General features: G+C 42.9%; 2 long non-coding RNA genes across 3 annotated transcripts in view; one reads left to right on the top strand and one right to left on the bottom strand.

Annotated features, from left to right (window-relative positions):
• The window catches only part of LOC137204954 (uncharacterized), a 128,448-nt gene extending 105,138 nt beyond the window's left edge, over positions 1-23,310 (bottom strand). The window contains exon 1 of the long non-coding RNA XR_010933926.1: positions 23,198-23,310. This is a non-coding gene — a long non-coding RNA (uncharacterized lncRNA). The remainder of the gene's footprint in view (positions 1-23,197) is intronic.
• LOC137204953 (uncharacterized) lies at positions 5,334-8,917 on the top strand. Of its 2 annotated transcripts, XR_010933925.1 has the most exons (3): positions 5,334-5,549; positions 6,711-6,827; positions 8,337-8,917. It is a non-coding gene; the product is annotated as an uncharacterized lncRNA (long non-coding RNA). The 2 variants fall into 2 exon arrangements; XR_010933924.1 differs by having other exon boundaries at positions 5,334-6,827.
• Positions 23,311-26,971: the final 3,661 nt, after the last annotated feature.

The raw sequence follows: 26,971 nt of genomic DNA, 5'->3' as shown, positions 1-26,971 counted from the left end.
GGAGCATTCACGGGGAGCACGGAAAAAAAAATGGTAGTAGAGAGAAGAATGATGAAATAAGAAAGGAAGAGGAAAGAGGATAGGGAAAGAACAACAGGATAGATAGAGGAAAAGAGGAAGGGACACAGTCCATATTTCCATCAGTGGTCAGCAGGTAAGAAAGTTGAGTGCCGTATCAAAGGATCACTAAACAGGAGTATTTACCTTTAAGGAAAACTTTTATTTACCTTTTTTCTTTAAAGGCTCTTGCTATTGCTCCTTTCTGCTTTCAAATTCCCTATACAGTGAAGAGATCGCACTGAAGAATCCCTTCCGCCATATGGAATTTTGTCAACTCATCATGCCTTCCTCAAAGCCAAGGTTTGGGAAGAGACACTGTTGTGACAATTGAGGATGAGATTTTTATCCTTAGCAAGGTGGGAACACTAGATTATAAATACAACTTCTTCCAGGAATATTTGTCCGTTTAACTACAAGAAAAATTTTTCTGCAGGCAAAGAAATGGATCTGTAGTGGATAAAAAATTTGGTCCACAAAATTAGAGTGCAAGAAATATCACATTTATTTCTTGTCTTAATCTGCTCCAAGTTCACTTTTCTCTGAGGCTGTGAGAAATTCAATCACTGTCATTACTGGGGCTTTAGTTCCACCTCCCCAGTCACGCAAAGTTCCCTGTAATCTTATGGATTAGACAATGCTAGAAAGCTCTGGTCTTCTGTCCATATGTGGTCATCACTGAGACGCTTGCTTCCCAGCCCCGAGACGTCCCCCAGAGGCAAGGAATCCCTCAGGTGCAAGCCAAGCCTACACTCCCAGGGGCTCAGGTCATATGTCCACCCACCTCACCCCCATACCCCGGAGAAATCCCCCCCTTCTCGGGCTCTGTGTCTAAGTGTGTGATGGAGAGAAGTATCTGACACTTTCTTGGGCCCCCAGTTTCCTTTCCTCCTTTCCAGCCCAGTCAATTCTTTCTTTTGAACCCCGAGCAGTATAATTCATCTGCCCACTCCTCTTCCAGGAGCATCCAGTGTGACAAGCCCGAGTCTTCACCAATGAACACTAAGCATCGAAGAAGAAGAATTGCCTTCTTTGCCTCGTAACTCCTGCTTTCCTCCCTGTATCACACACCTTTCCAAGATGAGGGAACACAGAGACCTGGCCCCAAGAACAAAATAAGAGTCAACAACTCAATAAACAATCCCTCCACAAATAACCAGACATGGAATGAGAGGCCTCACTGAGGGGATGACGTGGAAGAAACTGCAGGGCAGTGGGGTCTCTGGCTTCACCCTGTGTCCCTCCCCTGAGGAAGAAGCACCCACGCCAGTCACCCAGACACAAGAAGAGAAACCTCCATGGGAAAGGGACTCGATTTAGTCTTGGAAGGAACAAAGCTTTTGACTGAGAAAAACTGGGGCTCAAATAGGAATTCTACCATTGAGAAGCTATGTGACACTGTGCAAATTAATCTCTGCCTTGCATCTTAGTGTTCTCTCCGTAAAATGGGTAGTTAACACCTTCTTGCAAAATACTCGTGAGGAGTAAATGGGTCCCCCCTCTCTCTTGACTCCTCTCCCAAATGTACCAAATGACTCTCTAGGATGCAGGGTGGCAGGGCAGGCCAGGGAGAACATCTTAAAAATCCCAGAAGATCTTCCTCTCCAGCCCAATGTCTTAGTAAGGTCCACATGCCAGACCAAGCAGGTGAAAAGGAAGGTACCTGGAATAAGAGGTCACCATTCCCACCCCCTCTCCTTTCCCTGAGGCCCTGAAGAGCATCCTCAAAAATACACGACATGGTGGTTTAAGCCCTAAGTAAGCCCTGGAGTCAATCAGAACCAGGTTTGGATCCCAACTTCATCTCGACAGGCTGAGTGAGCCTACTGAAGTGTGAAACAAGGATCATCCTCTTTACAACAAGAAATACTGTAAAAAAAAAAAAAGAGATGTCTCTAAAGGTTTAGCCCAGTGTCGGACAATCATAGCAGCACGCCTATTATCGTGGTCATTAACATCTTCTGTCCACTTGCTGAGAAACCTTTCCATAAATACACCAGTTATGGAGACTTTTCCTTTTGGTTTAGTTGGTTTTATTCTCAAACAATTTTTAGCCTCTTCTTGATTATGTTCCATCATGCGTGAATTCCATTAATTCACTGATTTGGAATCCTAATAATTATCAGCAACTCCAAAGCAGCTCGAAGGTATCAAAGTTCACAAACAACAGAGAGCAGCTTCCATGGAGCTACCATGAACATCCTGCCCCACGGTGCAAAGCCAAGTGTGCACAAGACATATGCTTGTAAACAGTCTCAACTTCACCCAGGATGCCACCCTTTTATTATGCTGATTACTCTCTTTTTCCTCTTCAAGGCTGACAAGATGCACCAGGTATTTCCTTCTTACTTAGATACCAGAATAAAGCCTCTTCCAAACTTCTGGTTTTTGAGTTCTGATGTCAGGGTGTCGGAGCCAGCCCCTGAGTCATGCAGCCCAAATCCAAGCTGAGGGAAGGTGGTTTTCATTTCAGGAACTCAGCTTGGCTTCCTGAAGACTAAACCCAGCAGCACCAATAAATAGGGGAGAAAAGAGGCAGTAATAAAGGAAAAATTTAAACTTCAGTTTCAGTATTAACAAACAAGCATACAGTAGTTTAACATGGCTGTACAATAAATGCATTTCTATGTGGTAGAAGGCAAGGATGAAGATGGCCCGATTTTGCCATCATACAGCCAACAGGGATGGAAATAGCATTTTCTTAAATGTGCAGCCTTTTTACCAAAATAGCCCAGACGGTCCTAATGGGTATTTGTAAGGACACTTCTTTTTCTTTCGTTCGTTCTGTAAGTATTTATAAACACCTCCTATGTACCAGATGCTGAGGATACACCAGGGAACAAGACACTGATGGTCCCTAACTTCATGGAGCTTATATTTCACTGGGAAAGACAGATCATAAGCAAAGATCTGTCCTTAAACCAAGGAATGATGAACAAACTGTGTGACCCAAGGCAAACTGTCTTAACCTTCTTATGCCACCATTTCCTCGTCTGCTTAAGGAAGGTATTAAAAGTGCCCACCTCTGAGATTCGGTGCAGGGTAAATGAATTGCTGTGCCAGGACCAAGGGCAGGGCCTGGCACAGGGAAAGCCTTACCTAAGTGTGGGCTCTTGGTAACGCCCCACCCCGCAAGGTGAGCCCAGGGATCAGGGGTCTTTTGCCACTTTCCTTTCTGCCTTATTCCCCATGCATAGAACGTGCCTGAGATAGAATAGGTGCTCACGAGTACTTGTGGAATGACTGCAATAAAATCAAAGCGTAGACTGTGATTCATGTTATTAAAGATGTGAATGGCATCCTCTAAAAGAAGAGTAGGACTTCAGGGAACAAGGATGATACAGCCAGAAGAGTCTCTCTGTAAAGAGCTAGGGGAAGAGTCTTCCAGTAAGAGGGAACAGATGCAAATGCACTAAGGCAGGAAATGCTTGCTGTGCTCCAGAATCTTCAAACACAGTAGGTGAGCACAGACATCTGCTTGGATGCTGGTTCTCCAACCTGAATCCTGTTGCGCCTCTGAGGTCCATCTCCTGCCCTTGGTCTATTTTCCCCACACAACACTACACAACTTCTTTAAATCTGAATATCTCTCAACTTGAATATTTCCTTTAAGGAACAGTGTTGGATTGTAGAGGGAGCAGGAAGTCTCTGCAGACTCGGGGGAACCTGGTTAGTTGCAGTGTGACCATCCACGAGTTCCCAGACATCTCTCCTTATGTTTCCCTCTGTGTTTCACTCCTCGTCCTGAGATGTTTGACAGCTTGGAATTCCCAAGACTTTTCCTTAAGCTCTTAAGCAACGAGGTTGCATCTCATAAACTCGCTCCCAGTAAGGGATTTCCACCCTAGGTGTTTCCATCCCTATAAGCTCAAAACTCTTCTAAAAGGTGTTGCTGATGTGTTTTTAGAAATACTCATATTTGCTCAAAAGAGAAAGTGGTATTTATTTTCTCATAATAAATAAAAGTGGACTTCCCCATGTTTTATGATGAGAACTCGTATAGTCTAGTAGGATTTACTTCTGATTAGAAAGACAGGCAGGAGGAACTCCAGCTCCTCCAGCTCCTCCTGAGTGCTGATTGATTGGTCAGGCCACGGCTGTGCCCACCTAGACAATGGGACACGTCAGCCGCCACCACCCAGTTCCCTGCACCGCCCCATTCCCTCAGCGCTCTCACCATCAGCCTTCTCAAATTCGTTGTTTCCCAGCCATGCTGAGGAAAGAAAAGAGGAGTAACTGAAGAGATATACACTCTTTCTGGTAGTCAGAGTAAACGAAAAGAGCAAGAGAACTTCTAAATAAGTTCTCTGCTGGCTTCTTTGTCATGGTTGTTTAATATCCAGGATATGTTTATCAAGTTGGGAAATGTCATTCCTTGGAGAGCGGATCAAAATGCTTATATTTCACAGTATCTTCCTACTGGACATCAACATTGATTCCCCTTTCTTTGTTTCAAGACTGTTTGGTGTACTCCCAACTGGGAGCTGAGGCCCAGGGTTCGAGTCCTGGGGGTGAAATTCCATTCCTCAGGAAGTCCCCTTGGCCTGCAGCATCTTTGCCTATACAAAGAAGGGCATTGGACTTGGGGTCTGTTCCAGCTCTCAAACATTCCATGGATCTATGTAACAAGCATAAACCTGTAGCCGTCCATCTGGCACACCCAGTGAGGAACTTGCCTTGTTCGGGAACCATTTAGTGAAGTCTGCTGTTTATTGTCTTTGCCAATATCAGGTGGACCCACCTAGTTAGAATATCTTTCTGTAGCTGGTTCAGATAGGATTACTTTTATTTAAATTAGATAGATAGACAGATAGATAGATCGTGAACTGATGTTATAAACATAAAATATATAATTTATTAATATTATGCTGAAAAATTCTGAGTTACAACAACTAACATACTGATATAGGGTGGTTTGTTGTATTACCTCCAAAATTTCCTCACTAAAGTATTGATAAAACACTTAGCCGGATACCTGGAAGGCAAGTATTTCTATCATTGCCCTGTCCTTGTCTTCCTTTTGTAAGCCTTGTTCAGAACAGGGCAAAAATCCTCCTAATATTCTGTACCAGTCTGTATGTGACCTTCTTTATAGACTGATTTGGAGAATTCTTAGTGTCTTCTCTGATTTCACGATATTCACACATTAAAGTTCAGAGTCTGCATCAGTTGTCTTTATATAACTCTAGCTATTTCGATTCCTACTTGTGAATGCATAGACTCATGCAAATTCAAGAACTGTGGAAAGCATGGCTCGTCTCCAGGGCCCACTCTACAGCTTGGGAGGGATTGCTGCCACTTGCCTGCTACAGAATACCTTCTCTTCTTTGTCCCAAGCCATAGAAGGGCTTTGACAGATCACCCTGACTTTTGGAGAGAAAAGAACATCTGAACGAGCTCTGCCTAAAGAATTCTTCCCCACTAAGCGGAAGCCATTACTCCAAGGTACTTCCTGAATCTCACCAGCCAATGGCCCCAGAAAGATAGCAGCTGTGAGTAAAACCATGAACTTTCTGGTCACAAGGATTTTCTGGTTTAATTGCTTTAACCCAGCTTAGTCCCCATTATACTCTCTTGGCTGTCAGGGATTTGTCTTCTTTAGTTCTTGTCTTCTTTAGTTCATGTCTTCAGAACTCAGTTATCTGTATGCAACCAGCATATCGCCGTTTATCAGGAATTACAGAAGAGGAAGCTCAGCTAAGCCTCCTTTCAGAAGTTGGCTCAGAATTATGCAAGTGGGTTGAAATGAGTAGTAGAAACATGATTTTAATTCGTTTCATCTGTTCACTACCTGCGGCGCAGATGTATGGTCCGTGAGTACTGCAGCCCGTGTTCCATTTCTCTATCATCACATCCCTTGCCCCCTTCAGTGAACTAGACATCCTTAAATTCCCTTCCCAGAAAGTTATATATCATCTCAACATTCCTGAATTTCCATCTTGTGCTTTTCATGTGATCAACAAAAACATATAAATAATTGTAAAACTGTGAAAGGCTACTTCTTGTTTCTGCTGAGAAACGGACCCGTTCTCAGCATTTCCTTACAATGTATCCCCACGTTTGTTCCCTTCAAAACAGAACTGTGACAGTTCTGTTACTTTCACTATAAATATTTGTTCAGTTTCAACCTTAGGAGGCATCTGTTTGTGGTGCATGTAGACTCCCCCAACCCTACCTGAGGGTTTATCACTTAAGAAGAAATCGGCTTTGTATCATATACTCTATAATCTCCAGGAAACATATATGGTACCTCCATCCCCTACAATAGGTAGTGTTCTTGTTTTGGATTGTCCTATATGAGATATACAAGTGAAAATCCTATCAAAATGCTAACCGTCTTTAATGCTCAACATAAGCTCCAGCGTGGAGGCTTTCATGATGACTCCCACCTTCATGGACCACCATCTCCCCTGCAGTCCCACAGCACCAATGCCCTGTGTCCCACAGTTAGCGCGTAATTAGATCCTGTGTCAAACTGATGCCTGCTGTTCTGGGTGGGGTACTGTGGTCTCACCAGTTACATTAGCATTTCCCAGAAGGCTGTGTGCATGTAGCTAGTTCTCGGAGTCCTCCCTGGTCCTCTGCCTCCTCCCCTATAAACAATAAAATGAACCCTTTCTGTGATTCCCCAATCACCTTCTTTTCCCCTCTAGAGTGATAGTCTTCACACTGAATGTAATTTTCTTCTGACATTCCTGCATGTACCAGTAGATTGTGAACTCACTGAAGGCAAACCAGTGTCTTGTTCATCTTTATATCGTCAATGTCAGGTACAGAACAACTTTTCAATAAGTATTTGTTCTATAATGAATAGATAAATGGGTGAATAAATAAATTTTGCAAAGAATTTATTAATTGCTCGTAGCACTTTAATCTAATGTTTCGACAGAGCACTTGTGAAATATTAGAGAATCAATAAATATCACACTTGAACACTTCAATGAGTATTTTTGACCAGCCAGAGTTATTTTCCTAAATGAGTAAAACATTCAGTAATGTGCAAGAGGACTCAGTCATTGCTAAGATGAAAATAAAATGTAGCACCCTGTGCTAAAAAAATGTGACCTGAAAATAGTTGCTAGTTTGTACATCACAGGTTTAGAAGAGCACAGAAATGTTCAGTGATCCTACGTGTCTGATAGCTCCAAGAATGACATCAAAGTATCATTAAAAAAAATGTCTTGCTAAATGTGAAAACCTGACAGTCTTCCTGTCTCCTGCTGAGGGTCTGCCTCATGCCTGGTATCTGGGAGAAACACTTTCTTTGTGTCATCAAAGTCGGCAGTGGAGATCGAGGCGAACTTTCACCTCACCTGAGATGTCCAATAAAATACCCCTCTACCTCTGCTCTCTAAGCTCTCTGCCAATGAGCTACCCTAAATATCGCATCAGCCAGTTCAACCCAATGCTTTTTCAAAGTGCACCCACGTGTATGAAAGGAGCCTCTGGTAAGTCTTTCAAGGTGTTAAAACCGTGACTCACTGCCAGACAGAAAAAAAGGTGTTCTCTGCCCAGAAACTCAGTAACATTATGGCTAAAATTAAAAATTAAAAAACTCCCAAAACAGGCCTGCGATGAATTTGTATAAATGATGGCATTACAACATAAATCCGAAAAGAAAACAGCCTAATCTTCCAGTAAGTTCATGGAAAAACATTAGATAATATCAAATGGCAGCAGCAAAACAGAAGAGATAGTCCCTGAAAAATGCTTCTTTAACTGAATGAAGGCACAGAGTTCCGACAGGGGAAGGACAGTCTGGCTTTTTTGGCAAGACTGTATTTAAACCAAGTTTGGAAGTAATTTCAAAAAGAATTACCATTCCACACAAAGAAGTATATCAGCCATATAATGTTCAACAGCAATTTACTTTGCAAGGACAGAGATTCCTTCTTGCGTCCCCAGCCCATGCCTGAGATTGAGATGGTCACTGATAGTAACCACAGGCCCTGGGTCGCACTCACTACATTTTACAGCAAGCCACCCAGTCTTTCTGGGAGTTTACAATCAATGCATCAAAAGCACATCTACATGATAAAATGAAGCAACAATTCAGGAAAAGAAATCAATGTTGCTGTTAGAAAATATTGCTTTACATTTTTTCCATCCAGGCAGTTGCTCAAGGTGAGTGAGAACAAGAAAAGATGAATGTGTGTCTCCTCAATGTCCAAACAGGTTGGAAAATGAAAGATTCATACAGTCTCTCAGTTGTTTGTATTTGGGGTGTAAACAAATGCTTGACTCTTTGGGAACTGAATTGGTCCCTTTGGATATTTCAGAGCCAGAGTGGGACTTGGAGGAATGATGAGCCACGATTATTTAGAAGAGCAAAAAGGAGCATGGAAACATGGACAAGAATAATGGAGGAAGCCTGCGGTATGTGAAGGAAAACACAGTTTAACATATGCTCATCATCCAGCTGAGAGCAACTTCTAGGAACGCCACGCAAGGAGCCAAGAAGCTTTAATGGCAGACATTTGCTTCATAAGCCAGAGCTCGCGATCAACAGCTCACTTCCAGAGCATCAGGAGCTTGTGTGAAATGTCATGTCCACACTCCATCCAAAACAAGCCTTTGGAGGCTGAACACATTAGCGATTTAAGCAAGGAATCCTAAAGTGAAAAATTAAGTAAATTCATATTAACCGTATTCTTTACCCACTGCAAATAGATTCATTGAGAAAAGTTTCTTAATGCAAAACACAATTAGATAGATCTGGAAAAGTCTGGGGAAAGGTCTATGGTGTCACAAAAACCTGTCCTGGGCTCTCTTACGTTTACCATTTCTTGACAATTCATACGATGATGTAGGTGCCATTTTTATCCTTCACCAAAAAAAAAAAAAGAAAAATATAATTAAATTGAGATCCAGAATTATCTCTGTGGGCTGGGAAAATGGGCTGAATCTCACAAGAATGAATCTCAATCTTCCTTCAGGTCTTCACCTAAATCATATTTCTTCAGCAATGTCTTACCCAAGGCTTGGACCATGTAAGGACTCCTGTGTGCTTCTGTAGCATCTTGCTCTGTCCCTTTCTTTATTACAGATTGCTAAGTCTGTTGACGGGCAGAGAACGCCATTGTATCCCTAGTACCCCAGCAGTTCCTGGCACATAACAAGTGTTCAATGAGTATGTGTTGGATTAATGAAAGAATATACAAAAAGTTATGCATTCAGGCTAAGAGCAACCTGAGTGCATGATTAGAAGATGTAGCAGGGTGGTGGTGGAGATTGTGATAACTCAAGAGCAGCAGGTATGAGAGTAAGACATGGAAGACAGTAGGTCAACAACGAGTCGAGACTTCAAAAAGTGAACAGGACACTGGCTACATACAAATATTCCAAATTCCACCAAAAAAAGGAGGTGATAGTCATCTTTTAATCTTCCCTGAAATACTGTATCCAATTTTGGGCAAAACGACATACTGAAATTAATCCAGAGGAGAGCTTTCATGATAGTGGAGCTTGAGAACCATAAAGAGGCCTGAAAACCTGAGGCTGATTGAAACCCAAAAATAAGACTCAGGGAGATCTGAAAGCAGTCTCCACATATTTGAAGAGCTGTGTGGAAAAGAAGGATGACACTTTTTATTGCATGTAGCTCTGGAGGGCAGAGAAAGGACAAATGTATATAAATTATAAAGAGGTAAGTTTCAACTTGATAGAAAGAAAAAAAATTTTAGTAATTATAGCTATTAAAAATATATATACATATGCTTATTCAGCCTCTGAAACTGACGTTATGGAAAAATACTAATGACAAAGGATGATAAAAGCTGGTTCTAAAATATGGGTAGTATGATTTTTTCAAAATGAAAGTATACACATGTGCACACACGCGTGCGCACACACACACACACACCTGGGCATATACATCAAAAGGTTAATAGTGGTTTTCTCTGGGTGATAGTATTATAGATATTTTTAAATTACATTTTGTGCTTTTCTCTTTTGTTTTATAAAATTATTACAGCGAAGATGAGTTATTTTTCTAATGACAGAAAAATACTGTCCCACAGAAATGATTGTCTTGGCACACAGGGAGTTCCTTTTAGCTGGAGGTGTTTGAGCAGAACCTATAGATGTTGTAGCTCTCAGGGGTACGTAAGGAGAGACGCTGCTATAGAAAAAAGATGTCTATTGCTTCTATTGGCCTCTAGGGAGCCTTTAGATTCTGAAAGTCTATTGCACAAAATAATTATGAATAACTATTATAATTATCAATCAGTATAATACATAGTCATTAATAATAGGTGTTAATTATTTTTAAAACTCTCTGACTCTCAGATTTGTCAGGGAACTCAGAAGTCATCTTTCCTAGCCCAGACAGGCAGAATTAAAAAGTCTTTAGGCAACAAGGACAGCTCAGTGATTGCCTATGGCCAGGAACTCACATCTTATCTTGTTGCCCATTTCAGCATGGTCTGCTCTGGAAAGTGTGAGACATTTCTGTCTTAAAAACACCCAGCCCTATGGTATGTGAAGCCACCTAATCTGTTCATTTCTCAAGCATGAGAGTATAGCTTGTACTCAAGCCTGTGGCATTGTAGCCCTTCTCTCATCTTTCACAATGAAAATAGAGAAGAGTTATTTATCCTATTTATACAATATCTTTCTCCTGACTTGAAAATCTCATCTTATATTTCTTCAAAGCACTTAACTTTTTCCTCAGTCATGTCATGTGTACTGTTTTCAAATCTATTTTTTGTTGTTTCCTCTGCTCAGGATATCTGAACATTTTTACATATGTCATCTTAAGTACAAACCTAAACAGAATTCAAAACAAGCCACCTAACTCTAAGGAAAGCCTTAGGAGAAGTGTTGAGGTCCAGGATATATTTATCTTGATTGCTAGAAGAGGTCCAAAATTTCCCCAGCATCCTCTGTTCACTTCTTACAGTAACCTGGTGCCTTCCCAACTCTTCCTCTCTCTGCCACCTAAGAATCAAAATTCAGTCTTAGGAAAGAGATCTGAATTTTTTTCATATCAAAGCTGACAGTAGGGGGCTTCCCTGGTGGCGCCGTGGTTGAGAGTCCACCTGCCAATGCAGGGGCCGCGAGTTCGTGCCCCGGTCAGGGAGGATCCCACATGCCGCAGAGCGGCTGGGCCCGTGAGCCATGGCCGCTGAGCCTGCGCGGCCGGAGCCTGTGCTCCACAGCGGAAGAGGCCACAATAGTGAGAGGCCCGTGTACCGCAAAACACACACACACACACACACACACACACACACACACACACACACACATACACACACACTAAGCTGACAGTAGGAATCAACAAATTTTATCATTGTCTCTTATATGCCCTGCACTGTGCATGTCCCCATGGAAGAAACAAAGTGGTATGACAGCCCCTATTCTTATGAGCAGACAACTTAGCTGGGAAAACAAAACCAACTCATAAATCATGAGATCACACGGTAACATGTAGTCATTAACAATCCAGCGTTACAAACAGTTAAATGCAAATTGGTAAATATTATTTAAGTTCAGAAAATAAAAAAGAATTATCTCTGAGCTGACAAATTTACAGTGCCACCGAATGAATGAGGGAATCATTGCAGTGTGCTAGCAGGGCTGGTTGGAGTGTTGGTGGAGACGGCAGCTCTAGCAGAACTTCAGAATACTATAAAACACACAGGCCAATCAGAGGGGACAAACCAGCCCTGCATGCTATTTGAAGTGCTAGCAAAGTGTAGTCTGTGGACCAGCATCCTCTATACCACTTGGAGCTTGTTAAAGATGCAGAATTGAGGGCTCCACCCAGAACTACCAAATCAAAAATTTTAGCTAGATCTTTGGGTGACCCACATGCACATTAACATTTGAGAAGCTGGTCTAAACAATGGAGAGTCTGCCCACTTTCTTCACATTTGAGTCCTGAGTATATCAAAGCTGCTTGCTTCCTTTAAATGTTTATTAATTTGCAGTCTGCAATTGTTGCAGTTGCAAATTTAACTCATTACTGGACTCTATTTCTCATTTATTTCCCCTTAATACGTCCTATTTATCAAAGGGGGTGATTGAGAATGGCTTGAAGGATTTTCAGCTGCAGCCCAGTAACCAAGGAACTACCTTTCATCCTACACTAGGGGGTGCATGAGGACGAAGATTCCGAATTTTCTTGGCCATCTTCTCCACAGTGATTTGAATCAGCTACTGTCCCCTTTCTTCAGAATTGGTTTTCCAATGTCATGACTTGGAAGAATGAAAAGAGCTACTAGAAACCTCCCCTACACCCACAAACCAGGCCTGTCCTCCACCGGGGCTGCTCTGTCCTCTTTACCACAGGATAGGCACACGGTGACCTCCCCACCTGGAGGAGCGCCTCTGGGGCATCCTGCCTGGAATAGGGGACCCAGAGAAGAAAAGGTTTAAACACAAGGACAGGTCAGAGGACTACAGGGCATACTGCCACTTTCTTTTCTAATGAGTTTCTTGTTTTCTCGTGTGTACAGTCTTGAGACTTTTGGACACACACCCTCCTCTCTTCAGAGTCCCAGGTTTCAAATAGTTCAGAAGGCCACAGTCTTTTATAATCCAATTTTTCAAAACTCCTGCTCTACTTTGTTCTTTCATTTAACAATGTTAGAGACTTCCAGAGAGAAAGTAGCTAAGTGGTGTGAGGATGAGAAATCCAGGGATGACTCTGGATTCCCCACTAAGTTACTCAGCCTTTGGCCTGAAACCTAATTAGAAAATGTAATGCTTCATTCTTTTAAAAGGACTTCCCTTTTCTCCAGTGGAACCCATTATTCTCTGGGGTTTTCTTTTAGAAAGTCTCTAGTAGAGATCATTTACTGAGTCCACGATGTTTATCGCTTATACACAGTGCCCTCAGCATTTTGGCAGCCAGCGACTCACAAATGCATTTTGGAAATGATTGTAAATTTTCAGTGTTATATGGGTTTTCCACCTCCTAAAAGTTTTCCTCCTGGTGGGATCCTTTAAACAATTATTTAACTGTGTTTTTTCCTAATCGGCTCTATTTCAAACCTTAAAAATTATGATGATTTGGATCAGTGTGCCACACTTCAACAAATTGGAGTCCACTCCAAAGTAAAATTTAAATGGCTTCAAAGAATGACAGAAAAACATCTTTTTGGCAGGGAACAACAGGAAGCCAGAAGGAGTAGAGGAGAAATCCAGTGGAGAGTGTAAAGCAATGAGGGACCTTTTCCATATGTGTGGCCATTAAAAAAAATTATTACCATCCCTTATGTTGCATACGCAGGAGACAACTCTATCTCACAATAAAAAGTCTTTTTTGCCATTCCTGCAGATATTACCAAAGAGTGTTTCTCATAGAAGAAAAAGAATATGATGAAGAAAGAAACATAAAAAAATAAAATAAGACCCAGGGCTAAACGGTACACCCAGGTTACACTCAGTGAACGCAGGTGGATCACAATGGTAGACTTAGGCATACCTGTGACACAGAGCAGGCTTCTTTCGCATACAGTTAGAAACTCAGAACTAGCTTCCTCAGGCTTCTCATCATAAATATCATCATGAATATTATGAAATATTGTGTGACCCACACTCATGGCAGAGCCCCATGTGTCCTGAAATGCTCAGTCCTCAACTGTGCTCTGTGTGAAAGAAGCATTTATGTTCACCTGTTGGGTCTCTGAGCAAGAGAACAGGGCATCTCTATAAGTTCCTTGGTTATATTTTCATCAGATGGTTAAGCAACCATTCATGGGTCTTTCCCCCCATCACACGGGCTTTCATTTCATGATGTAGTTTATTGACATCAAACAGAAAAAGAAGTTAGATGAAGTGTTATATACTGTGTGTTCATCCTCAAACCTCTTCACCCCTTTACCCCTAGGAGGACAATGGCACTGCCCAGTTAACTTCCCAGGGGCTGGAGACCCGTCACGTCTTCCCGTGCTGGAGGAGAATCGGGATCCCTGGATAAGCCAAGGACACAAGCAACCACTCCTTTTAGCTCATTCATTTCCTCTATTTTTTTAATTGGGTAATTCTTTTATTACCATACAGATATTAGCAGGGACCAGATACCGTGCCAGGCACGTGAAAGCCAAGTGCCTATAGGTGCTGCGCCCCAGCTATTGTCAATTTTTTCATCACCAAAATTTGTTTCCATAAGTCAGCAAGTAGAAACCATTACATTTGCCAAGAACAAAAACAAAAAAAAACAAAAGCGTCCAGTATCCGATCTAGATGTATCTGTATGGCCACAGAGAGAGGGAAACCCATTCTAAGCCTAGCGAGCAATCCCAGTGGAAACAGAGGAAGGAGTGTGTTCAGAGAAGTGTGAAAAAATGCCGAGACTCAAGCAAAGCTGCACGTTGCAGTGGCAGGGGGAAATCATTTGGGATGGGCAGGCAGGGGGTTCACCGAGAGCTAGATAAAGGGTCGTTGTCATGGTAACATAGGCAATTGGGAACTTCGCCCTGACTTTGAGTCGAGTCTTAGAGTCAAGATATGATGAAAAAGGGTAAGGTTAGGGTTAGGAATTGCAGCGTAGATTAGAGCCACAGATGTCTATGGTGCAACTTGTTACTGTCTTTTTAAAGTCTTTTTGTATACATGTATCAGAAAGCAGTGGTGGTAGGCTGATCGATCAATAGGAATTTAAAGACCCAAAGTCACCTTCAGAACCCAGTGGAAGGCAGTGTAAGCAGGCTTCTTTTGACTCTGCTTTACTCTGCATATTTGCATTTCCTCCCCCGCCTCCCAAGACTGACTTGTTCCAATTCTCCCCGCAGATGACCACCATTGCTCCAAAATGTGCGTCTGAGCCAAACCTAGATGCTAACGAGCTCTCTTTAATTCCAAATTCCTAAGAGAAAGACTATGATTGTCCAGCTTGGAACTCTGATGCAATCTCTGATGGAGGTCGAGGGTTCCTGGTGAATAAACGGTTACTTGAGCTTCAGGGAAATGCAGAGTCACGGGCTGGGCAGGAACCCCAAAAGGGTTTACAGAGACCAACCAGAATTCTGCTGGCGTATTTTAATCCTGGAACGATATCAGCTTTATGTTCCTACGAATGGGGGAAAGGGGGATAGCTATAAGGGATTTCTGTCTTACTCCTGCTAACGGGACAAATTTAGGACACACAGGAGTGTCGGCCATGGGGGTAGCACCAGCATAGGGTGGTCTGGGCACAGCTGAATAGAAAGAGTTGTTTACACAAGACTGCCTGAGGCAGTGTGCACTGGTCTAGGGTTAGTAGAATTCAGAGACCCACAGCGGATTGCTTTTTAGAATAACTCAGAACATCACGTGTGCTGGCTTTCTCCTTTAAGGTGGAGATGGGTGTGGAGTTCTTAAAGAGGTAAACAAGACCTGATAATTTGCAAACGTGGGAGGAAGAGCTCATCTTCAGAACATTCCCAGTATTATTAATCGATTCCCCCAATATTTACGAAGGCCCTACCCTGTGCCCAGTACTGGTCACTATTACAGTGTGTGGCTCGGGGCTCTCAAGACAGAAAGGCCATCGCTCAGCTGTGCTGGGGAAACTGAGCCCAGCTGCTGGAGAAAGCCCCTGTCTGGGGTCTGAAGGGAGCTTGACGCCGGAAGTTTCCTCTTAGCCTCCTTTCCACAGCTCAGAGGAGCACGTCCTCCCTCCGCCCTACTCTTCTGCCTGCCAGAATTTCTAGATTTGTTCTGTTTTGCAGTTTGCATCGAGCCACACTCAATTCCAACCCTAGCAGAAGGCATAAATTAACATTTTATTATGTGTACTTGTTAGGGTCTCCTAAAGCAGACATGCAAATGTGAGGCTCCCATAGTCAATGAGGGCATACCCAGATGAACTGAAAATAAACCAGGTGGCCCTGGCCAAACCCTTGGAAAGCAGGACCTCGCTGAACTATCCTGGGACAGATACTCACCTCAGCTCCTGCCCTTCGCTGTTTACCCTGGCCCCTGGCCACTTCCTGCTCCGTTTGGCACCCTGGCCCTCCCTGTCCAGCTGCCATTGGCTCATGTGACTCCCGGTCAACTTTCATTTACAAGGAACCAATTTCACAAGCAGCTGTAGGTGAGCCTTTTACGGACCTCTGGTGAGTGAGAGGCCTTCTGCATCCAGCAGCTGGACAAATACATCTGCCTTGGCCTTCCATGGGGACCAGGGCTATTTTGAGGCTGCCCTCTGATTGGGTCTTGCTGTTACTGTGCCTTTAATTCCAGCTTATAGCTCTTAAAAACTTGTCTAACAGAAACTTCAAGCTAGATGAAGTTTGATTATGTTTGGATTGGCTCTAGTGGAGGAATTAGTAAAACCCAAAGTGAGAACTACTTGATATGCCACTTACAGCTCTACCAGGTGAAAATTTACATTGTTCTACGGTGTTTCCCTTCTGGATGTGGATTTGGTCATATATTTTTGCATATCAGTTGGGGAAAGTCGGACAGGGGAAAGAGGGAAAGAAATTTTCCCCATTACCACTTTAATTTTCCAGGTTCTCTTTTGTATCCCTTGTATTTTATGTTACTTTAAACACCTGCCTTCTTGTAAGCATGTGTGGTACACGGATTGTAAGCAATCCCACCCAAACAACCAAACAACCAGAGAAGGCAGGAAAAGAAAGAAAGATGGCAGAGCCTTCCAGAGTCCATCCCGGGGCATCTGGTTAGAACCAGAAATCCTGGTTCTCACCTCGTAGGTGGAAGAGCTTGATTTCAGTGGCCTTGTACCAGCCTGTGTGTGTCGAGTGAGCATTTGCAAGGTAGAACATTTGAGCCTCTTTACCTTACAGGTTACACAGGAAGCCACCTGGCAGTGGGTCCTGTGTAGTGAGCGTATCTAGAGATGCCTCCCTGATCTCTGCCCCCCGCTGCTAGGTGAAGACTGCCTGACACCCCGACCCCTGGGGTTCTCATGATGTCCGCATGGATTTCCAAGTGCTCATTGATGCTCCTGTACTGACAGCTGCCGCTCTGAGGGGCCTGGCTCTTGCCTGCCATGTTGCTGCCTAGGTTTTAGTTTTCTTTCTCAGCAGATGCTTCTTTCCCTCCCTCCTCCCTCCTCTATTCCAGCTTTTCCGCTTCTCAGCTCTTCTTAGCATCTCATTTCACCTTTCTGCTCTGTAGAGAGCTATGTGGGGTTCTTACCTTCCCCCAGTGGCATTTAAAGTGTTTCTTGGTACAAAACATCCTATTCATTGCCATAGAAACAGGAAGCTCGGTGTGGAAGAAAAGGGAAAAAAAAAAAAAAAAGAAGTCTGGGAGTCTGAAGCTTTGCAGTTCTGTTATTTTGCCCAAATCCATAAATGGCAACACGCTGGGAGATATGCAGAAGCCTGCTCCAGGCTGGAACCCGAGGAGCAAGGGCTGCCCGTTCCAAAGGCACAGGTTTTAAACCCTGGTTTAAACCAGGAGAGAGCAGGCTTGTGCAGAAAGGATCTCTGTTTTTCCCTCATAAGGGAGCTCCCAGTTGAATCTGGGGAAGTTGGACAAACTTACATTCTATTATCAGTTCTGCATCTTAAAAGCTGAAGTACTTAGGACACTTCCTCAACCCCTCTCAGTGTCCTCAGCTATAAAATAAACATGGGAACATCCCCGTGGCCTTTTGGTTGGGGTCACAAGAGAGCCTGTGGAGTGACAGCTTCATGGCCTCCCTGAATGGACTCCCCATTTCCTCACCACACCATTGGACAGCACTGAGTTTGGGCCACCTGTTCTCAACTGTAAATCCCTCCCTGATACCAAAAAAGAGAACTTCACGTTCACATCATACCTAAAATCAAGCCAATCTGCTACCATTCTCCTTGAAATGCAGTAAAATATGTTTAAATTTTTACATCTTCTTGCAAAACCTGGAGAGGAGTCTACTTCAAACCACTGATTTCAAAGATGTACCTTCAGCCTACCCTCAATGCTGTCCTTTTTGTTTGTGTCCCCAGGCACCTGAGGGGGCCATTATTACTAAGCTGAGAATGGGCCAGCTCATTGTGTGGATTAGAGCTTCAAGCTACTGATGTGAAGTTTGAGGTTTCAGTCTCTACTGAGACCGTGAGTTTCTCAGAGGCATTCATTAATAAATTGGCATTCATTCATCCTAGGGTCGAACGAATTGCCAAAGTTGTTTACATCTCCCTTGGGATACAGATTTTGCAAAGGGCACAAAAATCCTAACACAGACCCTCCAATCAATTCTGGGTCCAAACCCCCAACCACCTCTTTCAACTGACACACCAAGCCAATATTTCTCCTGCCCTGAATCACCCAGACAACTACAGAGCCCACCCATATAGCCCAGAGCCTACCAACATCATTCAAACTAGCCAGTCCTAAGCCGTTTCCCCTGCCCGCCTTTCCTTTCCCATGGAAAACACAATAAAAGCTCTGGACCACGCTTTCCCCTGGATCCTGCATCTGCCCCTGGGGCAAACCTCGTGCTTCCCCACGTGGCCCTGCATGACATAGCATGCCCCCTCTGGGAAAATGTAAGCCTCTCCTTGTAACTATAAGTAATAAAAATCTTCTTTCAATAGGGTTAGCCTCTCTGTCACATTTATAAATTAAAATCCAGGCACAAACCAACCTTGTCCATAACTGTCCTAACAGCTATAAGGATATCCTGATAAGCAGATATAACTGGCTCATCATGTACACATCACAATTAGGGAAGGACGGTCCCACGGGCATGCTTTGCTGGTGCTAGTTCAGCAGCATCTTCATCTATAAATAGGGTGACCATATGTCCCACTGTGACCTGTAGAGTCCAAGCTTACCCCTGTCGACCTGTGCAGTTATTAATAGTGCCCTCTTTCACTCTCAATGCAGTCCTGGTTTGGAATATAAATCATGTGGCTACCCTAATATAAAGGACCAACAATTAACCACTCATTAAGTAGGTAAATGTCTTTGTTATAGAGGACTAATTACAACTTAATCATTTAGTTTCACATTTCCACTTGAGGAGAGGGTCTAAATGAATGTTACGGACTTTCTAAATATATAAATGTTAGTCTTCACATAATATGCAAGAAGTTAAAAAAGAAAAACCAGCTGCATGAAGTATGTGTACAAAGCAGAGCAATGAATCATGATTACTCCGAGGTTTTCTTGTGAGGATTGAGGGAGACGGTAGTATTGTCCACCATGACTGAGAAGCTGAATAAGGATAAGGGTAGGAGTCACTATGGGCCAAGCCATTGCTTAAACATCTCCATGTGTTTCAGTGTTTGATATTGGAGATGAGATATAGTCACTCAATCATTCCACAAACATATTTTGTTTCTCTACAATTAGAATCAGCTTCTATTCCTTTCCTCCAGGAGCTTATTCTAAAAAGGAAGAAATTAACACACAGAAGAAGTATTTCCAAAGGCGTTAAGTACAGGTTACTATAGGCCTGTCTAAGAGAAACATGTATCCTCATCCTGGGGGTATAAAGAAATTTACAACTGAAATTTGGAGTGGGTTGTGGGGAGATGGGAGAGTGAATTTTAAGACCCTCTAGTAGATGACCCAATGATAGTACAGCCCATTGTTTAAGGTTCCAGAAGTGAAAGGACAGAGTCTGAAGGTATTGGAGCATCAGGTTGGGGGACAGTCTGACATCAAGCATTCAAATAAACAGGATGTAATGATGCTTAGAATGCTACTGAAGATCTGAACCCAAGTCTTAGCATCTCTTGACATGTCGAAGTGAGAAATGCTCAGGATAGCCTTTTAGAAAAATTACTAAACTCAAAATATGAAAGAATTGATGGTGAATGATTTTCAACCCATCCCTAAACAACCTATATTATTCCTTAGGTGCCAAGACTGGTGCCGATAGTTGCCCTTAAAACCACTAGCCTGTTCTGTAGAGGAGAAGGATCAGCTATGTCACAGGGACAACTTCCTCATCATTCTCGCAGGGATGTCTGTCGGAGGTTGTTTGTAATCAAGCCCTAAAAATTTATGCCATGCAGCTGCACTCTCTGTGATGTCATGTACGTCAATGAGAAAAATACATGATTTAGGAATGCATCTGAATTGTGTTTTGCTTCTCCATGCCCTAGTCAGATGTAAGCTTGTTTTGGTCCTCTACATAGTTATAAATAAAGAGCCCGCTCTAAAGATTTGCTAAAGCAAACCCGGAGCTGAAGGAGCAATCCTTCTTAATTGACCTGACTTACACAATGTTTGGGGCCTATGGTTTTGCTCTCCCCAGGCAAAGCAAATTCCTATAAAAGGAAATACCTAATACTGGCCCTCACTTTTTTTTTTTTTTTTTTTTTTGCGATACACGGGCCTCTCACTGTTGTGGCCTCTCCCATTGCGGAGCACAGGCTCCGCACGCACAGGCTCAGCAGCCATGGCTCACGGGCCCAGCCACTCCGCAGCACCTCCCAGACCGGGGCATGAACCCGTGTCCCCTACATCGGCAGGCAGACTCTCAACCACTGCGCCACCAGGGAAGCCCTATTGGCCCTCACTTTGAGAGTCGTGGAATGTTAGACACAAAAGGGACATTAGAAATCTTTTTCCCCTATGCTTTCATCTTAGAGATGAGGAGTGCCAGAAGTTGTAGAGTTATTTAATGGAAGTCCTCAACTGGGATTTTTTTTTTAATTTCAGAAGCAAACACAATTAGATTCAACACCTTGGAAACCAGAACTTCGTTATATTGCTAAGTTATAGACATCAATCTCTGTTATACGCTTAGTACACTTAACACCTAGACTAGGCACAAGAGCACAATGGACTCTGTTCTGCACCCCAAAGTATTCAGTGTCTCATAGTACAGCCCCCAGGATCCCCAGGGCCCATCATGGGGCACTCCTAATTAGAGTCACCTACTTGGGATCTGTCTCTCCATGTCCTTACCCATCATCAAATTTTCCTATTACATTCCTTTTTATCAGAGCCCTGGCAGGTGAGAACTGGTCTGAAAAACCCATTCACCCTAAGATGTTCATATATGATAACATTCTAATGAAGGTAAATCTGTAAAATATTTACATACTAAATAACACACAAAAAAAAGGCGCGAAAGTTATTGAATGCGAAGAGTCAGGCATTGTACCGACCATTTTAAATACATCAGCTCATTTAATCATGACAATGACTCTACAAGATCGACCTCATATTATTCCCATTTTTCAGTTGAGGAAGGTGAGGTTTGGAGAGGTTGCTCAATATCATACTATTAAAAAGTGGCAGTACTGAGATTTGAGTCCAGGCTGTTTGCATTCAAAGCCTATGGACTTCACCACAGTGCCTGGAATGATGCAGGTACCCCATGAATTGTGACTGCTGTAAAGACAACAACAACAAAAATAATGATAATTGCATGTCTGTTATAATGCATCTCCCCAAAGGCACAAAGTGTGGTCTTCCTGATCCAATCCTCTTTCAATAGCCTTCATGTTGAGAGTTTAACTAAACTACTTCATAATATTGCTGCCTTGGCATCCTTTTGTATGGACAAGTGGCCTGCAGGGACCTTCAACTGACACTAGCCCCTCCCCCGGCACACCCTAGACAATAGCCCTCAGAGTCACAAGTAAATGAAAGTCCCTGACATGACTCCCCCAGTCACCCTTGTGATAAACAATCTCCCCCATCTCCCAGGGCCTTCTTCTTGCGTGACCCTTAGGTAAGAGCCCCGAAAAGCTTACAAAAACCCTGATCTTTTTAGATTGAATTGACCAATCCAGGCTTAGCCTGGGAACCTCAAAGCATTCCACCCTTGGACCCTGATAAAGGCATGTGCCCCAGGTCCTGGCGGCTGTCTACCCACGCCTGGCCTTGACCTCCCCCTGTGGCCCCTGGAGGCACGTCATGTACTCCTCCAAGGCCTGTGAGTAATGAACTTCTCTATTCCAATTCCCTTATGGTCTTTTGTGACCCCGTGGCTCAGACACCATCCGACACCCTAGGGTACTTCTTAACAAATGTGCATTAAACGGTCACAGCACTTCATATCACAGCCTATCAGCAGCTGCTTCATATCTCCGTTCATCAGTTTAGCTCTAATAATTTCAGTAGACATAAAAAGCCACGGCCAGTAAAGACCCTCTCTGACAGTGAAGCTGCCTCTACTTTTCCAAGATGAGAGGTTGCGATTTCTGCTTCACTTCTCTGTACTCTGTTTTCAATCATAGCGTCTTCATCATTGTCATTACTGTTCTCCTCCCTCCCTCCAGACTCAGTCCAAACTCTACCAGCTCCTGGAAATGTTCTCTGTTCCAGTAAGTGATTGGAGAGAGAATGGCCCTGAACTCACCCGAACTACTGCAGAAAGCCCATCACCCTTCGACTTCTCCTTTCCTCACCCCTAGCTCTGTCTCTGCTCTTCAGCTCCCTCATCTGCAGCATGAGAAGGTGTGCAGGTGAAACGAGCACAGGACGAATCTTGAAACACACTCAGTTTACTTTTCACAAAGAGAATATTCACCTCTGGGCCCGGAAGCTCACTCTCGGCCCCTCCAGCTCAGAGGAGAAGGGTCTATTACACCAGCCTCCCCGAGACCGACGCAGCCACCCTGGCACCATCACACATGGCCACCCTCCCCGGTGGGGGGTGTTTTTCACCCTCTCTAACCCTCTCTGGAGCTTCTGTAGCTGCCTACAAGTTCTTTAATCCAATCAGAGCTACAGTGTCCTGTTTCTGGTATCATCACTCTCAGATTGCCAGACACGAGGTATTCATCCATTCTGGCACACTCATGGCTCTCAGGAGAGGCCATCTCTGAGGCAGCTTGAACTTCCTTCCCTGCCCAGACTGTCCAGGGACTCCCAAGGTAAAACCCCACTCTCCAGACCTTTCCCAAATCATTCACACTCTCTCACTCTCTCCAGGATCCTTAGGAGCGATTTCGTGTGCTTGATAACGTCCTGAGTATGAAGGGGAGCCCCGTTTCCTGCCGGGTAATGAAAGGGCGTGACACACGAAGGCCACACTCTCTCTGTCCACAGTATTCAATCAAGGACCTACTTACTGTAGGAGTCTAACAAGCCGCCTCCAGACTCTCCTGTAGCGGAAGACTGATCTACCTGAGAGCTAGCTGCAGACAGCATTTAGAAGTTCCGTGTATAATTTCTGCCAAAATAAATGATAATTCTCTTTTTTGTTCAAGGTAGGCAGAATAATAATTGCCCCCCACCCCCAAAGACGTTCACATTCTCATCCCTGAAACCTGTGAATATGTTACCTTACCTGGCACAGAGGACTTTCGATTATGGAATGGATCTTGAGGTGGAGAGAGGATCCTGAATTACACAGGTGGGTTCAACCTAGTCACATCGGTCTTAAAAGCGGAGAACCTTCCCCAGTTACGATCAGAGAGAGAAACAGGGTAAGAAAGATGAGACACTGCTGGCTTTGAAGATGGAGAAAGGGGCCACAAGCCAAGGAATGCAGACAGTCTCCACAAGCTGGAAAAGGCAAGACAACTCCTCCCCTAGAGCTGCCAGAAGGAACACAGCCCTGCAGACACATTGGCTTTACCCCAGTGAGACATGTATTGGACTTTTGACCTCCAGAATGGTAAGGAAATTAATTTTTGTTGTTTTAAACCACAGAGTTTGTGGTGATTTGTTATGGCAGTCACAGAAAATAAACATGGGCTGAAAAAAAGAAGCAGGTGATTCAAAGTCCTTGTCTTAGAGTTCTGTTAGACTAAATGTTATCAAATGGCTCTCAGACGGCAGTTACCTCTCAATAAGCACCTATGATTACAACTATGGAAAAGTCAAGGTCATTGTGTCTCCAAACTGGACAAAAGAAATTTTGAGAAAGAAAGAAAAAAAGTAAAGGGGCAACATTAACTAGGCTATGTAGGAATATATATTGCTGCCAATGGGGGGAAGGCATGGACTGGTATACATTAACTCCTGAGATCATTTTCAATGCAAACTGCTAGCCTTTAACGTAAATGTATTCTTTGATTACAAAGTAAATAATACAGCACAGGGAGATCAGCTCCGCGCTTTGCAATGACCTAGAGGGGTGGGATAGGGAGGGTGGGAGGGAGGCTCAAGAGGGAGGGGATATGGGGACATGTGTATGCATATGGCTGATTCACTTTGGTGTACAGCAGAAACTAACACAGTATTGTGAAGCAATTATACTCCAATAAAAATCTATTAGAAAAAAGAATACATTGCATTATATATTTGAGTTATACATTTTGTTACACATTTTGCTTTCTAGAGTCTGAAAGACATCAAGGGGTACTGAGAATCTGTGAGATCGCCTGGAATCAGGGCATCTTGAATTATCTCAACTCACCATTGAGCCTGAAGAACTTGCCTGTAGATCCCTGAGCATTCCATATCATGGTGTTTGGCAACTGTGCAAAGTCTAATCACCAAACCCTTTGAGTAGAGAAAACTTGACTCAGTGCCCTTCCACTACGAAACAAAGCTTCGCCAAATTTGATCCAGAGCATTTAAGCAAGGGTCAAGGTATTTGAGGCTTTCTTCCATCAGTGTTTCATTTCATATCCCCTCTCAAATACTAACAAAGTGAATTTTTCTCTCCCCCCTACCCTTGAATATAGTCTTGAAAAACAGTTTCATGTTTCCTCTTACTACTTACTTTTATTTATGAAATTGTAAAAAATTACATTCATAAAAATTCCTACCATTCACTGACTAACTACTATGTGCCAGGCATCTGACATTCACTATCCCGTTTAATCCCTTAATTAAGGATTACTATTCCTGTTCATTGGATGATAAAACCAAGGCTCAGAAAGTTCAAATAGCTTGCTTAAGTATACAGAGGTGAGAGATGGCAAAAGCCAGAGCACCTTCCCTGCACCTTAATCAGGGACTTCTTGGTTTCATTAATAACTTCCCATGTTTCTTGAGTGTGAAATATGTTCAAAGACAACAGTAAGAGTCAAATAAAATGGATCAGTAACCGGTGGGTCCAGTGTTAGATCATCAGTCTATTTCCCCATCCCAAGTTTGGGGTTCCCCATAGCACACACACAGAGAGGACCACTGGCTTCCCTCTCTGGGATAAACAAAGAGAGAACCTAATAAACCTCTTCCTCGTTTATTAGTGTGGCTTCCATCAGTCAGTAATTAAATTTCATTTGTAATGGGGCCTCCTGAGAACCTTGAAAGAGTAGGAATACATGGCCTGAAAGTACATATCACAATTGAGAGTTACAGAGTTAATGCACCATCTTTATCAGGTAGGAAAATAATGTTGTTTGATCACTAAGTCAGCAACCCCCATTCTTTACTCAGTTGCTTTAATTTTATTGCTGTTCCCCCCAAATCTTTCCTTCAAAGCAATATTTAGTGTCCCGGTGCCATGCAAAATCTACTTGCTCTGTCAAGGTAATACACCCTCAAATATTCCTTTATCTGTAGCTCACAGCTCACCCTCCACTCTCTACATCAAAACTGTCATTTCTGTGGATGCTTTCTACAGCAATGACTGCTGGAGAATAATTCCTAAATCCTTTCTCCTTTCTTTGTTTCCTTTAGCTGTCTTATTTCTGCTCCTTTTTGCCAGTTAAGAGGCCAGACTTAATTTTCCCAATTAGCTGTGTAGTTGCCATGATGTTACAATATCCTTGTAAATCACATTACAATGCCTGGAGCCCCTTTCAGGTGGGTGGAGTACATTACGTAAACAATTAGCAATAACGGTATGATTTCATTGGCTGCTATAGAAATGACCAGGCATAAAACAAAGTGAATTAGTTGCTTTCAGTTTCCATTCACCAGGGAGCCAGCTTTAGATAATTTGTATGATTATAAATATCTATAACATTTTACCGCTTATACAGGTATATAATCAATATAATACAACTGTTCTTCACATGCTGTGGCAGTAGGTAGAAGAAAAAGGAGAGGTAATTTTAGGAGGATCATATTTTTAGGCTTAGAATAATCACAGAGACTGAGGGCAATATACCCATAGACAGGTTAAGATATGAGTAATGGCTTATGAAAAAGTAGGTCACTTCTTGTGGAGGTTGTCCTAATGCCAGGAATAAAAGAGAAAGCAAGCTATCTGGGATCTGGCCTTTTGGTTTTCTGATTTCCAGTTCAGATCTAAAAGTAAGAAAACCTGGGTTCTGTTTCTGTATTTGGTATTCACTCTCCCAGGGTTCCTCAGGGACAAAAGTAATGAAACAGGCAGAGAATAGTAAGCAAGAAGAAACAAACTTCCTTCTAAAATACTGGACAAGGCAGGGACAATGTACTGACTAACACAGAGTGAAATGCAAACAAAGATGAAAAAGCTTAATGAAAAAGCTTAATGACAGCTCAACCTCAGCAAATCTAGCTACCTGTAATTTGCCTTAATAATTACTGAAGTGAAATGTAGGAATTATAAACAAGAGTGATGACAACTAAATTGCAGAATTTGCAGGTGCTGGTCTAGGTGCAATCAGACCTGAAACACATCCAGATTCAATATCAAGTGTCTTGATGCAAAATATTTCCCCAGAGGAAGTTGAGGAAAGCTTAGTATATTAAAATAAGAGTAGAACAGACATTGTCTTTATTGCAAGGATAACTGATATCTGCACTAATCACATATATAATCTTATTTGTGATATTGTTTTCCCCAAAACTCAGTGTTTCTACTGCACATCTCAAGGTAATGATTTCTCTCTCAATTCTAGAGTTTATCAAGCACATTACAAATTTACTTGAATGAACTATAGCATGGGAATAGAAAGGCAAGATGCTAGTATTTTTTCAGGTAAGTGACCAAAAGACAGGCAAAGACACGTTGAGTGATATTTTCAGAATCGTACGTTAGACCTTTACTTCTGGCTAAGATGAAGTAGCTTGCACCAGACCAATTATTCTGGTAAGAACAAATGGAAAAGTCAGTTGAAATGCAGAGAAAAATAACAAATAACAGCCTTCTGATTGGGAGCATGGGAAGTGACTGAGGCAACCAGGATTTGAGGGGCCAAGATGCAGGAAAGAAGAGAAAAGGCAACCACAGACC

This window comes from Pseudorca crassidens, chromosome 13, assembly GCF_039906515.1.
Source record: "Pseudorca crassidens isolate mPseCra1 chromosome 13, mPseCra1.hap1, whole genome shotgun sequence".
In the NCBI taxonomy this organism is placed as follows: domain Eukaryota; kingdom Metazoa; phylum Chordata; class Mammalia; order Artiodactyla; family Delphinidae; genus Pseudorca; species Pseudorca crassidens.
Note: the sequence above shows the minus strand (reverse complement) of the source record. Positions and strands in the feature narration are given on the sequence as shown.